Source organism: Canis aureus, chromosome 31, assembly GCF_053574225.1.
Source record: "Canis aureus isolate CA01 chromosome 31, VMU_Caureus_v.1.0, whole genome shotgun sequence".
NCBI classification, from domain to species: Eukaryota; Metazoa; Chordata; class Mammalia; order Carnivora; family Canidae; genus Canis; species Canis aureus.
Window position 1 is genome coordinate 39,579,536 of NC_135641.1, and position 14,073 is coordinate 39,593,608.

Sequence of the window (14,073 nt, forward strand, 5' to 3'; positions counted from 1 at the left end):
TTCTCGTTCCTTAAGGTTGACATTTTCTCCTTTTGTTTCTTTGAAGTCTATTAGTCATTACACACTAAACGATTAACTTGAGAAATCTTTTTTAAAATTATAAAATATGAAACTTCATGTGGTATTTCAGGTACAGAACATACCAGCATTTTGTGCTAATTTCTTTCATGATGCATGATCTCTTGCTTTCACCTCTTTCCCTTACTCCTCTACTCCCACCTCTGGTATTATTACTTATTACAGCATAACAAAGTACTCCCAAATTTAGCTGCTTCAAATGACCTATCTCACACAGTACCTGAGGGTCAGAAACCCAAAGGCAGATTAGCTGAGAGTGATGGTACAGCAGCTCTTAGAAGTGTGCAATTACTATGTTACTTGGGGCTGAAACCATTTGGAAGCTTGACGGCTGGAGGATCTGCTTTCAAGTGCATTCACGGGACTGTTGACAGGTGCTCAGGTCCCTACTCTGTAGACCTGTCCATGGAGCTCTTCACAATATGGTAGATGGCTTTCCCCAAATGAAGATCCAAAAGAGAGAAAGAATGATGGCAGTTTCCTCTGTTACTTAGACTCCCTAATTGAGTCACAAGTCTAGCCCATATGCAGTTGGAAGCTATTACACAAGGGTATATAATACCCAGGAGGCAGGGATTATGGAGGATCATCCTAGAGTCTGGCTACCATATTCCAATTTTTTTTATGGCAAAATATGCATAGCAAAAACTTATTTTATTTAAAAATTTTTAGGAGTAATTTTTAGAATATTTTGATTATTTTTATTTTAAAGAATAATTCAGTGGCATTAGCTACATTCACAATGCTCAACCATCATCACTATATTCAGAACTTCTTCATTATCCCAGAGAGCAACTCTGTATCTATTAAACAATAACTCCCTTTCCCCACCACTCTGAGCTCTTGGTACTCTATTCCATGTTCTGTCTCCTGTTCTTAATTGCCCTGATGAGAAGGTTTTAAATTTGAATTTTGTCAAATGGTTTTTTGCAACACTTGAGATGATCATGTGATTTTTTTCTTTCCTTCTATTACTGTGATGTATTAACATTGCTTGGATTTTGTACGTTGAACTCTTGCATCCCAAGAATAAATCCCATTGTTCACGGTAAATAATCCTTTTAATATGTTGTTATTTATTTAGTTATTTAAGTGAAATATACTTGACAACGTATAAATTTAAGGTGTTCACCACGTTAATTTGATACACTCGTATATTTTTCAGTTTGCTCGGATTCTGTTGAGGCTTTTTGCATCAATACTCATAAAGGATATTGGTCTGTAGTTTGGTTTTTTTCTTTTTCTTTTTTTTTTTTTTTTTTCTATTTCTGTAGTGTCTTAGGATAACCCTGGCCTCATAGAATGAGTTAGGAAGTGTTCTCTGTGTTTTGATTTTTGGAAGAGTTTGAGAAAAAGTGGTGTTAATTCTTCTTTCAGTGTTTGATAGAACTCACCAGTGAAGCCCTGGGCTTTTCTTTGTTGGGAGGTTTTGATTAGTGATTTAATCTTAGTTATAGGTTTATTCAAATTTTCTACTTCTTTCTGAGTTGTTTTTGGTAGATTGTGTGTTTCTAGGAAAATGGCCTTTTCATGTAGGCTGTCTTTTTTGATGGTATATAATTGTTCATAGTATTCTTTTAAAACCCTTTATATTTTTGTAAAATAAATAGAAATGTTTCTATTTTCATTTCTCATCTTAGGAATTTGAGTTGTCTTTCTCCTTAGTCAATCTAGCTAAAGACTTGTCAATTTTGTTGATCTTTTCAAAGAACCAACTTTTGATTTTATTGATGTTCTCTTCCCTATTTCCACTCTAATCTTTATTATTTCCTTCTAGCTTTGAGTTTAGTTTGCTCTTCTTTTTTTAGTTCCTCAGGACTTACAGTTTGGTTATTGATTTTAGATCTTCTGTTTTTTAAAAAAGATTTATTTATTTATTTATTTATTTATTTATTTATTTATTTATTTGAGAGAACAAATAGGAAGGGGGAGAAGCAGACTCCCCACTGAGCAGGGAGCCCGATACTGGGCTCAATCCCAGGATCCTGGGATCATGACCTGAGCTGAAGTTACATGCTTAACTGACTGAGCTACCCAGGCATCTGTCTTTCTTCTGTTTTAAATTTTTATTTATTTATGATAGTCACAGAGAGAGAGAGAGAGAGGCAGAGACTCAGGCAGAGGGAGAAGCAGGCTCCATGCACCGGGAGCTCGATGTGGGATTCGATCCCGGGTCTCCAGGATCGCGCCCTGGGCCAAAGGCAGGCGCCAAACCGCTGTGCCACCCAGGGATCCCTTTCTTCTGTTTTAATGGATGTTTTTACAGCTGTAAATTTCTATCCCAAAATAGAAGATAGAAATTAGCATCTCATAAGTTCTGGTATGTTTTGTTATTATTTTCATTTGTCTCAAGGTATTTTCTAACTTCCCTTGTGATTTCTTCTTTGACTCCTTTTTGTATGTTTGCTTTTTTAGAGAGAGAGAGGGAGAGAGAGAGAGGAGAGAGAGAACATGAGCATGGTGAGAGGTGGAAGAAGGATAGATAGAAACTTAAACAGGCTGTACCCTCAGCACAGAGCCCATCATGAGATTCAATCTCACAACCCTGAGTTCATGACCTGAACCAAAATCAGAAGTTGGTCGCTTAACCAACTGAGCCACCCAGCTACCCCTCCTTGGTTGCTTAAGATTGAGTTATTTAATTTCCAATTTGTGAATTTTCCTCTTTTTTCTTCTGTTATTGATTTGTAGTTTCATTCAATTGTGATTAGAAAAGATACTTTGGGGGCACCTGGGTGGCTCAGTGGTTGAACGTCTGCCTTCGGCTCAGGTCGTGATCCCAGGGTCCTGGGATCGAGTCCAGTATTGGGCTCCCCACAGGGAGCCTGCTTCTCCCTCTGACTATGTCTCTGCCTCTCTGTGTTTCTCATGAATAAATAAAATCCTTAACAAAAAGAAAGAAAAGATACTTTGTATGATTTAAATCTTTTTAAATTTATTAAGACTTGTTTTATGGCTTAACATGTGTTCTATCGTGGAGAATTCCATGTGTAATTGAAGAGAATTTGTACTCTGATGTTATTGAGTGGAATGTTCTGTATGTATCTATTAGGTCTAATGTGTTCAAATCCTGTTTCCTTATTGATTTTCTGTCTGGTAATTTTATCCATTATTGAAAGCAAGGTATTAAAGTCTCCAACTATTATTGTAGAACTATTCCTCCCTTCAGTTCTGTCAATATTTGCTTCATATATTTTGGGCACTGTTGTTTGGTACATATGTGTTTGAATTGACCCTTTTATCAACATGTAATATCCTTTGTTTCTTGTAAAAGCTTTTGATTTAAAGTCTGTTTCATCTGCTATTAGCACAGTTACCTCGGCTCTCTTTTGGTTACTATTTGCACAGAATACAGGCATACCTTGTTTTATTGCATCTTGCTTTATTGCATTTCACAGATATTACATTTTTTATGAGTTGAAGATTTGTGGCAACCCTGCATCAAACAAGTCTACTGGTGCCATTTTTCTAACATTTGATCACTTCATGTCTCTGTGTCATATTTTGGTAATTCTTGCAATATTTCAAACTTTATTATTACATTCGTTGTAGTGATATGTGATCAGTGATTATGACTCACTGAAAGCTCAGATTATGATTTGCACTTTTTAGCAATGAAATTTTTTTTAAAGATTTTATTTATTTGAGAGAGAGGGAGGGAGGGAGAGAGAGAATGAGCTGGGGAAAGGGAAGAGGGAGAGGGAGAAGCAGACTCCCTACTGAACAGGGAACCTGATGCAGGGCTTGGTCCTAGGATCATGACCTGAGCTGAAGGAAGTTGCTTAACCAACTGAGCCACCCAGGCACCCCTGGAGTGTTGTGTGTGTGTGTGTGTGTGTGTGTGTGTGTGTGTCTTTTAATTAAGGTATAGACATTGTTTCTTCCAGACAGAATGGGATTGCACACTTAATTAACTATAATATTGTGTAAACATAACTTTTACATGTATTGGGAAACCAAAAGATTCATTTGACTCACTTTATTGTGATATTTGCTTCATTTGAGTGATCTGGACCTAAACCCACATATCTCTGACGTATTCCTGTATCTTTTTCCATCCTTTCACTTTCAACCTGTTTATGTTTTTAGTTTTGAAGTGTCTTGTACACAGCATATAGTTGGATCTTAAAAAAGAAAAAATCCATTGTGCCAATCTCAGTCTTTTAGAGTTTAATCCATTTATATTCAAAGTAATTACAGATAAAAAAGGCCTTACTATGGCCATTTTGCTATTTGTTTTCTTCCTTTTTTTTTTCTTTTTGCTGGTTTTTGTAAGGCCTATTTTATTTTTCCCTTATTTCCTTCATTACTGCCTTGATTTGTGTTTAGTTGTATTTTGTAACGACATATTTTGATTCCCTTTTCATTTTCTTTTGTGCATATTCTATAGACATTTTCTTTATGGTTACCACGAGGCTTATGTTCAACATCCTAAACTTATAACAATCTAATTTGAATTGATACCAACTTAACTTCACCTGCATTTAAAACCTCTGCTCCTATGCCACTACACTCCCCCCACTTTATTATTAATGTAACAAATTACATCTTTATACATTGTGTGCCTAATGACATAGATTTACTATTTTTTTAAAGATTTTATTTATTTATTCATGAGATACAGAGAGAGAGAGGCAGAGACACAGTAGAGGGAGAAGCAGGCTCCATGCAGGGAGCCCGACGTGAGACTCGAACCTGGGACTCCAGGATCAGGCCCTGGACTGAAGGCGGCACTAAACCGCTGAGTCACCTGGTCTGCCCGATTTACTATTTTTTAATGCAATTGTTTTTTTAATCATGTAGAACTAAAAGTGTAAGCAATCACAAAACCAAAATTACAATAATCCTTGCTTTTATATTTGTCCAAGTATTCTCCTTTATTGGAGATCTTTTTTTCCCCCAATTTTATTTATTTACTTATTTACTTATTTATTTATATTTATGTATTTTATTTATTTTATTAGAGTTCAATTTGCCAACATATAGCATAACACCCAGTGCTCATCCCGCCACGTGCCCCCCTCAGTGCCCATCACCCAGGAGATCTTTATTTCTTACAGCTTCAAGTTACCATTGAGTGTCCTTTGGTTTCAGTCTGAAGGATTCTCTTCAGTACTTCTTGTAGGATAGGACTAGTGGGAATGAATTTCCACAGTTTTTGTTTATCTGGGAATATCTTAATTTCTCTCTCATTTTGGAAGGACAGTTTTGCCAAATACAAATTTCTTGGTTGATTTTCCACACTATTTTGCAAAGACTTTCTTATTTTGTGTGGTCATTGAAGTATCTGTTCCTTTAGTTCATGTTCAGCTAATGTTTTGAAAGAGTTCCTTGAATGCCAAGAGCTAAACAGACAAAAACAACAAAAACTCACAAGAAATATATAAAGAGAAGAAAAATAGACAAAAAAGTACAACTATTTCTCCTGATCTTTCCAATCTGACTCTGTTTTGGAGCATTCCTTCAACAGTTAGCCAGGGCTTCTCTCATCCTAGGAATCAGCCCAAAGTTTAAGGCCTTCTTGGGTCTTTTCTAGGCCTGCATCTTTGCCTGGCATGTATTTGGCTTTCTAAATTCCCCCACATACAGAGCTGCTTTTGAAATTCCTAATTTCCCAAGGAATCTTATCCTAGCTTCGCCTTTAGTCCTTGGTCTGTCGATCGTTTCTACCCTGTTATGTCTTGTCCCAGGCATCTGTGAATCTGTAGCTCACCTTGGATTGTTTATAAGCAGTCCCCGCTGCTTTTTCCACTTGAGTTCCAAGTTAGGCAAATTGAAGATGAGAATCTCTGTCAGTAGTTCAAGTATCCCCAGACAAGTTGGAACAGATGTACACGACGATTTTCATTTTTTAAAAAAGGTTTTTATTTATTTATTTGAGAGAGAGAAAGAAAGAGAGCACAAGTGGTCGAGAGGCAGAGGGAGCGAGGGAAACAGAGTGATGAGCAGGAAGTCCGATGTGGGGCTTGATCCCAGGACCCTGAGATCATGACCTGAACCGAAATCAAGAGTTGGATGCTTAACCGACTGAGCCACCCAGGCACCCCCTGAAAAAATTTTAATAACACCAAACTAATCTATATGTATATTCTAACCCCAGTCTGTCAGTAGTGGTTACCTCTACACTGGGGATGGGAGGAAGGCCAGACAAAACATCCCCAAACACTCCTATCATTCTAGAAGATGGCTTTTTTGACTGGGTATTTGCTTGGTTGCTATAAGCCTTTGATTATTTTCCAGAGCACTGACAAAGTTAATCCTGCCAGTTACTTTTTTAAATGTTTCTGTGGAAGGACGAGAGCTTAGACGTTCTTTGTTGGGCTTACCATGTCCTATCTAGCCACAGACCTTTGATAAGCTGATCTTGCAAGTGATAGAGCATGACTTCTGTCCTATGCCATTGTTCATGCAGACTCACCCTGGAACAATGCGGAGGGCACTACACAAGAGCGACTACCAGGAGCAGGGATCACTGGGGGTTGTCTTAGAGGTTGCTTCCCACAGGATAGGACCAAAATTTTCCTCCAAAATAATCTTAGTTGAAACCACAGAGATGAATATACATTGTAGCTAGAATTTTGATTTGGAAAGCTTTAAGGGAAGGTGTTTAGCTCAAATAGCAAGGCTTACTGTTGGCCCTGGCCTGACGCAGATCCTGGACGTGTCAGCACGAGTCAGGTGTAGTTTCTGGCTTTGAGAAACTCTCCCAGACACCTGCACAGATCATTTCAAAGCCGCACGGCTAAGTTCCATACAGAGGGTTAGGGCAACGTGAGGAGTATACCTAACTTACCCTGAAAGGTGAGGAGTGTTCTGTTCCAAACGATACCTGAACAGAACCGTGAGAGATGTGAGCTGGGGCAGGAGGAGCCGCAGCTGTGTTGGGAGGCCTCTAGGCAGGAGGCTTGCCGTTCGGACGGGTTGGAGGCTAGTAGTGAATACAATGCTATTACTTTACTAAAAAACAAGTCATACAGTTAATTCAAAACTTAACAGTATACTATTGGTAATTTCTGTTTTGATGTAAGCACGCACAAGGTGATACGGGAACACTTCAGAACTTCATAGGAAAAGGCAGGCAAGTCCTACCATAGGAAGTTCTTGGGCTAATTTTGGGTGACTGGGAAGTAGCTGGGTGGAGAAGGCCATTTCCTTCAGGAGAAGGGCAGGTATAAACCATAGGGGATGAGAAAGTGTGGCATTCTTCTATGAGGAACTTCCAGAAAGTTCATTATAACTGGTATGGATGCTGCTTGGGGTAGGGGGTTGTACAGAAGAGGGGAGAGGTTGCCGAAAGGGTTGTTCACAAAGGGCCTGTAGTGATCTTGCACCCTAAAGGGTTCGAACTGTGTTCTGAAGGTGAAAAGGACTGCCCGTGAGCTAGTGACATAGTCATTAGGATGGTCACATAATGTATAGGGACATGAGTGCTCTTTATAGACCCTTATAATCATGGACATTTGAACATATTGAAAACATTTTTAAAAATTGAAGATTTCTCATTTTAAAATAGACGGACTCATATTCATTATGGAGGATTGGAAAATGCCTCATAAAGAACAAGAGAGAAGGAAAGAATCCTCAATCTCCCTGCCTGAAGGAACTGCTTGTTAACATTTCAGTGTTGATTTTCCAAAAAAATTTGTATGCATTTAAAAACCAATCTCCAACTGTAGATATTTTGAAATGAAATTTAACAATTTGCATTTTGAAATTCGTATTTTATATTTCTTTTTTTTTTTTTAAACCTATGCTCTACATTCAATACAGGGCTTGCACTCATGACCCTAAGATCAAAAATCATACGCTGTAGGGACACCTGGGTGGCTCAGTGGTTGAGTGTCTGCCTTCCACTCAGTTGTGATCCTGGAGACCCTGGATCGAGTCCCACATTGGGCTCCTTGCAGGGAGCCTGCTTCTCTCTCTACCTATGTCTCTGCCTCTCTCTTTGTCTCTCATGAATAAATAAAATCTTAAAAAAAAAGAATTCTATGCTGTATTGACTGCACCACCCAGGCGCCCCAATATATTTGCTTCTTAACTGAATACTTAATTGAAATGTAAATTGAAAAATGGGGAGGAGGGAGCACCTGGATGCCTCAGCTGGTTGTGTCTGCCTTCCACTCAGGTCCTGATCCCAGAGTCCTGGGATAGGGCTCTCTGCTCAGTGGGAGCCTGCTTCTCTCCCTCTGTCCCTCCTCCCTGCTCGTGCTCTCTATCTCAAATAAATAAATAAAATCTTAAAAAAAGAAAAGAAAAAACTGAATTGAATACTTTCATAATAATTTTCTTAGGTAGACTTTTAGAAGCTGGATCAAAGAATATACATATTTAAATTCTCTGGCTATGTATTGCTGAATTTTGTTAAAGGGTATATCATTTGTTTTATTAGTATTTTGTAATGTTCCTTCTTTCTGTTATTCTTACCAAATCACTTTATATAGCGTTCGCGAGAGGCTATGAGAGCCCTCCAGTGGCCAAGCTAATTTCTGCAAAAATATTACCAACAGTAGAATTAAAAAGGAATTGTATCTAGTTGTTAAATCTTAATGGCAATAAGAGCGAAGTGCTAGAAAGTGCTACAAACATCTTGGCTGTCAAAAAGGCCTTATCCTTTAGTTAGATAAGAGAGATAGAGATAGAGATAGAGATAGAGATAGAGATAGATAGAGATGCCAGTAGATAAGTTAGAGAAGAGATGTCATTTGCTTTTCTTTCGAATTCTTATTCATCTGCTCCAGATTATGAAATGTTTTGAATTTCACTGCCATGTTATATGAAGATTATGTTGGTTGCAAACAGGTTTAAAACCAACTGGTTAATTACTTATAAAAGATAGTATTTATTGAATACTTACATGTGTCAGGCACTGCTCCAAGCATTTTACATATCATAGCGCAAATAATTCTCGTGGCTATTGTAAAATAATTACTATTTTAAATACCGTTTTACTGGCAGGAAATAGAATGTTAGTTACTAAACAGAATACCTTAACAGATGGGTTCAATAACTTGCTCAACTAGTTCAATAACTAGTAAGTGATGGAGCTAGGATTCCAACACAGTGGAAGGAAGGGGAATTTGGGATAAAATGGCTTCTGCAGGAATGGTTTTTTCTTTTTCTTTTTTTTTATAAATTTATTTTTTATTGGTGTTCAATTTACCAACATATAGAATAACACCCAGTGCTCATCCCATCAAGTGCCCCCCTCAGTGCCCGTCACCCAGTCACCCCCACCCCCCCGCCCACCTCCCTTTCTACCACCCCTAGTTCGTTTCCCAGAGTTAGGAGTCTCTCATGTCCCGTCTCCCTTTCTGATATTTCAGGAATGGTTTTTTCATTGCATCATGCAGGTCAAGAAATGGGACCCTGAAAAGGCAATGTTTTCCCCAGTAGTTGAGTTTGAAATTGTAGATGGGAGTAATTTGTGAAAGTGCTGCTCTGCTCTCAGTGGAGATACCCTGACTGAGCCAGGTATCTCTAGGTAATCAGAGATGTTCCTGCTTGGACCCGAGCAGCACACATTCCTTATTGGAGACGGCTCTTCTTTACCAAGGACAGCAGGTGGGTACTGAGACCGAAAAGAGCCTTCACTCTGCCTTTTGCTGACTCTCAGACCAGTTCTAATTCCTACCTCCTGATTTCTCCTTCTTCAGATTCCAGCTGCTATGGGCTAAATATTTGTGTCCTCCCACAATCACTGGTTAAACCTAATCCTTTGGGAGATGATTAGGTCATGAGAGTGTAGGCCTCATAAATGGGATTAGGGCCCCTGTAAGAGTGATCCCAGAGAACTCCCTTGACGCTTCTATCATGTAAGGACACAGCAAGAAGACTGCTGTCTATGAACCAAGAGGAGGATTCTCACCAGACACAGAATCTGCGGGTTGCTCTTGTACTTCTAGCCTCCAGAACTGTGAGAAATGTTTCTGTTGTCTATAAATCACCCAGCATCCTAGTGAAACTTTGGGGGCTTGCAAATGCAGGCTCTCTTTTTTTTTTGGGGGGGGGGCGACATTTCAATTCAGCCCCATTCGAAAGATATTTACAGAGTGCCTTTAGGCCTGCCAGACACTGTGCCACACTCAGACTTTAGAGGTCCACAAAATAGACAACCTTCCCCCCTCCCCAAACTCACAGGGCATTTCATTTAAAGCCTATGTTTGGATACATTTGTCTGCACTACGAATTTGTACTACAATGCTTCTAAAAATGTGTGTGTATTTGGAGCTTTGTATCACCAAATATTAAAAGCCACCAGAGGAATTTATCCTTTAAAAGAGGGTCTTCCTAAAAATATTTTAAACAAATAATCTCACCTAAGTGGTATCACATATGACCTATGTTTTCACATTTGGTTTTCTAAAGAAATGCACATTTCTTAGCATGTGAGAAAAACTTTTTTTTTTTAAGATTTTATTTTTAAGTAATCTCTACATCCAACATGGGGCTTGAACTTACCACCCTGAGACTAAGAATTGCATGCTCTGCCAACTGAGCCAGCCGGGCCTCCCTAGGAGGGAAACTTTTTAGAGGGAAGTGTACATTCCATTTAGGGCTAATGATCACACATTTGGAATGTGGGAAGTTGGGTTTTTACCAACCATGCGATGATACAAGAGAACCACTAGTAGGCGCCGCGAGCCCACTCCTTTGGCCCAAGTTCTGCTTTCTCTGTGGGCTTTTGCTGCTCGTCAGCAGACACACTGGCCAGTGCCACGTGCATTAGTGCTCTAACGGAATTGGAATCGCAGGCTATGTGTTTGTGTTGAGGTGTAAATGGTAGAAGAACAGCGAACCAGGCCATCTTCCTTGTTCAGTACCCAGGTGGGGTGTAGGTCGGTGACTGTCCTTCTCATGCTCTTCTTTACCTATTTTTGAATAAGACAAAGGAAGGAAAGACCCTTCTTACACTTTCAATAATGGGAAGCACATTGGACTTAGGGACCCAAGACCTGGAATCAGAGTTCAGCTTCATGTTACTAGGCCTGTTGTATACTGTAGAAATGTGAAGAGATGGTGAGGCAAGGTTTTCGGGGAGAAAATCAACTGGAAAGACCTTGTCGGGGAGTACTGGGGACCCACTGTTGCCAGTTATCCGGGGTGACTGGACTCTGAGACACTGACTTTTGCGACTAGAAGGGTACCCGGGTCTGTGGTAGAGCAGGAATGCCAGCTTATTAAGTCATGCTACGTGGGGAGTCATGTTCTAACCACAGGGAAGGCTTGAGGCGTAGTCACCACAGCTAAGGCATGTGGACGATCTTAGGAAAAGGCCCTTCAGCCAAAGCAGCGTCAGGGACTTCCCTGCTTTACAGAGAGCCTTGCCAAAGGGCCCAGGTCCTCGGACGCTGTGGGCCGCTATACCATCTGCCTGGAGAGCCGGGGACTCTTCCAGGACCCTCTGTTTCCACGGCTGCCCGACTTCCTTTCCGAGGGACGTACTCTCTGTTTATGGCTCATCTCTTCACACAGGTTACATTTTGCTGGTCGTCCTTCAGTGGCCTTTGGTACATCTGTGTTGTGACTGTTTAGACATCCTAGGATTTCTCTTAATAGACAGTGGTAATTACAGTGTCGTTATGTTAGCTTCAGTCTCTATCAAAAGCAATTCGTGTTTTCAACTGATCCATTTTGCCTATGAATATACTAACAGTAGCTAACATTTATGAGTCCCCATTTGTAATATATATGCATATATACACATAATTAAAACTTATATATAGATTTTAATATATGTTAAAAGTACATATATATGTTATATGTTATATGTTATATGTGTGTGTGTGTGTATAAAACTCTGTAAAGTCATCTCACTTAACCCTCAACAATAACCCTGTGGGGCATCTGCTATTCTCACTTAATAGATGAAGAACCTGAGAGTTACGTAAGCTAAGGAACAACCCATGTGATAAAGTTGGGATATAAACTCAGGAGGTTCCGTTTCAAGCTCTTAGCCTGACAACTCTTTCTACCGTTTTGGGTCTGAGTTCTGAAATCTGGCGCTACAAATGCCTCTGTGTGTGTGACCTGAGCGTTGGTGAATTCTGATTGCTGGATTCCTTATGGTTGGAATGTCAAATGCCAATGGAGTCACAAGAGGGAAGGTTTCACAGTTGCTTTCTCAAAGAATTGATGTTGCATGGATTTTATAGTTTATATTGTACTTAATACAAAAGCTCCCCCCTCTCTTTTTTATTTTATTATTTTCTTTTTTTTTAAAGATTTTATTTATGTATTCATGAGACACACAGAGAGGCAGAGACACAGGCTGAGGGAGAAGCAAGCTCCATGCAGGGAGCCTGACATGGGACTCTATCCCAGGTCTCCAGGATCACACCCCAGGCTGCAGGTGGCACTAAACCGCTGCGCCACTGGGGCTGCCCTCCCCCCCTTTAAATGTTATGAGGAGATATCTGAAAACATCCAGGTGATGAAATGCCCCCAAACACAACAGCTCCCTCAAAAACTGGACATTATCCTACACAGGAGTCTCTACAAATCAAACTTGTCTGAATGCAGGGAGAACATAAGAGTGCAAACGCAAGAGCTCTGAATCGTCATTCCGGCTTATCGAGCTTTGTACCAGACATTGTGTTAAGCTCTGTATGTGTATCAACTCACATAATAATCAAGAAACCTATGGGGTAGGCACTATTTCCATCCTCATTTTACAAATAAAGAAACTGAGGCCCAGAGTGGCGTCACAGTTAGTAAGGTGTAGAGCCAAGATGTGAAGCCAGGGAGCCCAGGCTGCACTGTCAACCACTGTGCTCTCCAGGGCCATTGTTGTGGGCTCTCCTGCCTGACACCCTGTCATCTGTAGAGCCTTTTCTGTCGGTGCCCTTGATGTCTTTGGGGTTTCCGCAAGCCTCGTGTTCCCTAGGAGATACAGTGATTTGCCCTGACACTCAGCATGGATATGGGAAGGCTTAGTCGCTGTGACATATAGATCCATATCTTAGAGTATTTCCAGGAGGAAGTTCTGTGTTTGCTAAAACCCTCTTCATCTTTAAATGTCCTGAATGTCGAGAGAGGGATGTACTAAGGAAAGCCAAATGTATCAAAGGGGATTGACACTGCTTGGTGTGAACACAGCCCAAGGAGGACCTCTCCACTCGATGAAAAAGCGCAAATAATGGGTCTTCTTTGAGTGCGCAGAGAGAAGGAGGCATAACGACGGTGATGAGGCCGATAGGTACGCTCCGCGGAGCGCAGGTGCTAACTTACCGTCCCGCAGAGCAGTCAGCCTACCTCTCCCTGTGCCCAAACGGGGGACCTCGGGGCGCTTTGGGAGTTCTCAGGAAGGGATTTCCAGGACTGGCTAACGAGGGAAGGTGAGCCAAGGTGAGCCGGGCCCACGGGCCCTCCCCCTTCCCAGCTGAGCGACGCCGGGCAGTTTAACCTCGCAGCTGTGTCTCCACGCGGACGACACCTGAGCAACCGTCCCTACCACGGAGGGTTAGAGAACCAGGTGGCAGGTGCACCGCAGAGCGCGCACAGGTGCGTGACCGCACGGCCGCAGCGGCGAGTGGCTACTGTTCCTGACCCCGTCCCCGTGGCCGCGGCCGCGTCCGGTGACTGTCACCCACAGGAAAGGGTCATTTGCTCTCCAGGAGTAAGGATGGGCAGCAGGATGCTCCGGGCGCTTCTCCGCTCCCCCGGGGTTGCTGCCCGCGCGTGCGGCTCGCTCGGGGCTCGGGAGGCCCGCGGCCCCTGCAGTCACCGGGAGGGCGGAGGGAGCGAGGGGCAGGGATGGAGCGGGGCGGGGACGCAGCCACAGGCTGCCGCGGGGCCGCCAGGGGACCGTCCGCAGCACCCGGGACCGCGCGCCTGCGGGGGGGGGGGGGCTCACCGCTCTCCGTGTCGCGGACCTGGAGCCACTTATTTTCCTTTCCCACCTGGACGGTGCGACGCGGGGCTGGGCGCGGAGGCCGCATCGCCGCGCGTCCCTAACCCTGCGCCCCCCCCCCCCCGCCCCCTGCACCCGGGCCC

General features: G+C 41.9%; 1 long non-coding RNA gene across 1 annotated transcript in view; it reads right to left on the minus strand.

Moving 5' to 3' along the window:
• LOC144302698 (uncharacterized) overlaps window positions 1-13,750 on the minus strand; it is a 53,001-nt gene extending 39,251 nt beyond the window's left edge. The window contains exon 1 of the long non-coding RNA XR_013369702.1: window positions 13,309-13,750. This is a non-coding gene — a long non-coding RNA (uncharacterized LOC144302698). The remainder of the gene's footprint in view (window positions 1-13,308) is intronic.
• Window positions 13,751-14,073: the final 323 nt, after the last annotated feature.